The sequence below is a fragment of the Panthera leo genome, chromosome B4, assembly GCF_018350215.1.
Source record: "Panthera leo isolate Ple1 chromosome B4, P.leo_Ple1_pat1.1, whole genome shotgun sequence".
Taxonomy (NCBI): Eukaryota; Metazoa; Chordata; class Mammalia; order Carnivora; family Felidae; genus Panthera; species Panthera leo.
In genome coordinates this window covers 144,576-148,615 of record NC_056685.1, presented here as the reverse complement: position 1 = coordinate 148,615, position 4,040 = coordinate 144,576, and the positions used below count along the sequence as shown (strand labels likewise).

Genomic DNA, 4,040 nt, shown 5'->3' with positions numbered 1-4,040 from the left:
CTGCAGACGAGAAATCAGGGCCGCGTTTAAACTGGAGAGCGGTTAACACTGGAGACCTGCGAAGCTCTGCTTTTAAAGATATTTGTGGCTCAACCTTCAGCCGTATCACCAAGAACATCAAGTATGCTTTATGCACCAAGCTGAACGGCAGGAACAACAGGGCAATGGAAGCTGCAGCATTTAGTCAGCAGCAAATGTGAGCTTACCTGGCACAGAAACCTCTCACCTCTACTGCTCATTCCCATTAGCATACGAACCTAAATAGAGAGGATTCTGGAAAGATGGCAGGGCAGGAAGCACCAGGAATCTCTCCCCATGTGGACAACTGCATTGGTAGAATCAGTCTTCAGGAACTATTTTGCAACTATGGAGTCTGTTGAAGGCTGGCTATTCCCAGGGTAAGTTGTGGACAGTAACTTCTGGTTAATTTTAGTCAATTTCAGCTCTTAGCACTTTAGCCGCTGCCCCCTACCACCAGCTGCATGGTGGCAACAGTGTATATGTAAAACTAACTGCACATAAGAGTGCATGTCCAAGGAAACACTCAGAAAAGACCCAAAAAGTCCTTAAGTTTATGCCTCAAACTGATCCTCAGCACCAAGCCTACAATAAAAATCAGCGAAGCTGAAGAGGGGAGAAAGGAGTTCTAGAGTTACCACGTTATTAGCTTCCAGTGTCCAACCATAACAACAAAAATAACAAAGGCGTACTGAGAAAAAGGCTGTCCCTGAAAAGGCCCTTAATGGCAGAGATGTTATCTAATTCTTTGAGTATCTTTAGGACAAGTGTTAAAGAGAAATGTGGAGAGAGTTAAAGTTAACAGGGTTTAACCCTGGGATCCTGTGAGATTGTGCCCCGTGTCAGGCTCCATGCTGAGCATGGAGCCTGCTTAAGACTCGCCCCATCCCCCACCCCTGCCTGTCTCCCCCGCTCATGCTCTAAAATAAAGAAATGAGAAAGAAAATCCAGAACTGAAAAGTCCTTTAAAGCAAAACACTGATTCTCTAGAGGAATTCAAAGACAGATCTGAGTGAAGACAGGACAATGGAAAATTAACAAGACAGAAGAAGAATGAGCAGAACCTGAAAGACCTTGGGGAACACCATCCAATGCACCAAGATACTCCTTATGGGAGTCCAGGAGGAGAGAGGAACGCGGAGAGAGAATGTGAAGACATAATGGCTGAAAACTTGCCAATCCGATAAAAGATATGAACGTAAATATCCAAGAAACTCAACAAATTCCAAGTCAGATGACCTCAATGAGACACACATCAAGACACATTTTCTCCAAATTTTCAAAAGCCCAAGTTAAAAGAGAATCATGAAAGCAGTACAAAGAAACAAACTGTCACATGTCAAAGGATCATCAGTATATCACCACCAGATTTCTTACCAGACCAGGAGGCCAGAAGACTGATATATTCCAAGTGCTAAAAGAGAATACTGTCAATGCAGAATCCTATATTCAGAAAAACTGTCCTTGTAAAAGCGAAGGATAAATTTTAACATTCCCAGATACACAAAAGCTGAGGGAACTTGTGACCTGCCCTGCAAGAAGTACTCAGGTGAAGTCCTACAAGGTGAAGTGATAATAAAGAGTTTAGCAGAGATAAATTAGAGCAGAAAAACAGACAAAAATCAATGAAATCCAAAGATGGTTCTTTGAAAACATTGACAAAATGGACAATCTTTAGCTAGATGGACTAAGAAGAGAGAGAACTCAAATTCCTAAGATCAGAAATCTTATTGTGGATTCTACAGAAATATGAAGGATTCTAAGAGTACCATTAACTATTCCACATCAGAAAACTGAATAACCTGGATAAAATGGAAAAACTCCCGGAAGCACAAAACCTACTAAGACTAACTCAAATTTAAGCAGACTGAATTATTAATTAAAAAATCTCAAAAAAAAAAAGCACTGGATTTGCTGGTGATGCTAAATACTAGCACATAGTTAAACAAGAATTAATAGCAATTCTTCCCAAACTTTTCCAAAAACTGCAAAGAGGCAGAAACACTTCCTTTATTATTAAAAAAAAATTTTTTAATGTTTATTTATTTTTGAGAGCAAGCATGAACAGGGGAGGGGCAGAGAGAGGGAGAAACAGAATCCAAAGCAGGCACCAGGCTCTGAGCTGTCAGCACAGAGCCTGACGCAGGACTCGATCTCAAGAACTGCGAGATCATGACCTGAGCTGAAGTCAGATGCTCAATTGACTGAGCCACCCAGACACCCCAGAAACACTTCCCTAAATTCATGCTATGAATGCAGCATAACCCAGATATCAAAGGCAGACAGACACACTACAAGAAACAAAATCTATAGATCAACATGGCTTATGGACACTGGGATAGAATCCTCAACAAAATATTAGCAAATGGAATTCAGGAGAATAGAAGGATTATACACCACCAAATCGATCAGTGTAATATGCTACATCAACATAATGAGGAAAAAAAAACACATGATCATCTCAGCTAATGTAGAAAAAGCATCAGACAAAAATGCAACACACCGTTTCATGATAAAAATCACTCAGCAGAAGAGGAATAGAAGGAAACTGCCACAATATGAAAAACCCACAGCAAACATCAGAGTCAGTAAGACTGAAAGTTTTCCTCTAAAGTCAGGAATAAGGCAAGAAGGCACCCACTTTTAACCACCTGTATTCAACTACAGGAAGTATAGCCACAGCATCAGGCAAACAAGAGAGACACCCCTACTTGAAAAGAACTAAACTTACCTGGTTTGTATATGGCTCCATCTTTAGAGTTTTCTATGCATAAGACTCCACATCAAAGCTATGAGAACAAATGAATTCAGCAAAGGAGGCGGATGGAAGGTCCTAAAATCAGCTGCATTTCTAACAGGAACAACGAGCAATCTCAAAAGGAAAGCATGAAAAAAATTCTATTTCAAATCAAAGACAACTAAGATAGGAACAGACTTAACCAAGGAGGAGAAAAGCTTGCACGATGAAGACTGCCAAACACTGCTGAAAGACAGTAAAGATGTAAGTGGAAACACATCCCATGTTTGTGGACTGGGAGAATTCATATATCGTTAAAATGTCCGTATTACCCAAAGCAATCTACAGATTCGGTGCAATTCCTATCAAAATCCCGTTGACATTTTTTTCTGATATAGAAAACCCATCCTGAAATAACACGTGCAATCTCAGTGGACCCTAAATAACCCAGATAGTCTAAAACTAAGGAGAAACTGGAGGACTCACACTTCCTCATCTCAAACCTACTACACGAAGCTAGAGTAGGCAAACCACGTGGCATTGGCATAACCAGACATACAGACTAATGCAATCGAAGAGAGAGCCCAGAAAGAGACCCTCACATATACAGTGAAAGGGTTTCTGACAAGGGGGCCAAGACCTCTCAATGGGGAACCCGGTCTTTTCAACCAACACAGCTGGGAAAACTGCATCTCCACACACAAAGGAGGCGGCTGGGCACCTCCCTAACAGCAGATACAGAAATTAACTCGAAATCGGTCAGAGACCTAAATGTAAGGCCCCAGACAGTAAAACTCTTGGAAGAATATGCAGCACAAAGCTTCACAACACTGGATTTGGCAATGATTTCTTGGATGTCACCAAGGACACAGGCAACAAAAGAGAAAAAAGAGAGTGGACTTCATAAAAATTCTAAAGTTTTGTACGACAGGAGACATGGTCTACAGAGTAGAAAGGCAACTCCCAGACTGAAAGAAAACATTTGTGAATCATGGATCTGGTGAGCAATTACTATCCACAAGAGATACAGAACCTGTGAAACTACCAACCAACCTGATTCAAAAATGGGCAAAGAAGTTGAAGAGACAGGTCTCCAAAGATACAAGAATGACCAATAAGCATGAAAAGATGTTGAATGTCACTGATCATCAGGGAAATGTAAATCAAAGCCACAATCAGATACTGCCTCGCACCTGTCAGAATGGCTACTATCTGGGAGAGAATTTGAAACCCCATGTGTGCACTGTTGGTAAGAGTGTAAAATAGTATGGCTGCTGTGGAAAGC

At 41.1% G+C, this 4,040-nt stretch overlaps 1 protein-coding gene across 12 annotated transcripts in view; it reads right to left on the bottom strand.

The window, feature by feature from the left end:
- The window catches only part of ZMYND11 (zinc finger MYND-type containing 11), a 133,557-nt gene that overhangs the window by 2,256 nt on the left and 127,261 nt on the right, over window positions 1-4,040 (bottom strand). The gene's annotated exons all lie outside the window — the stretch shown is intronic.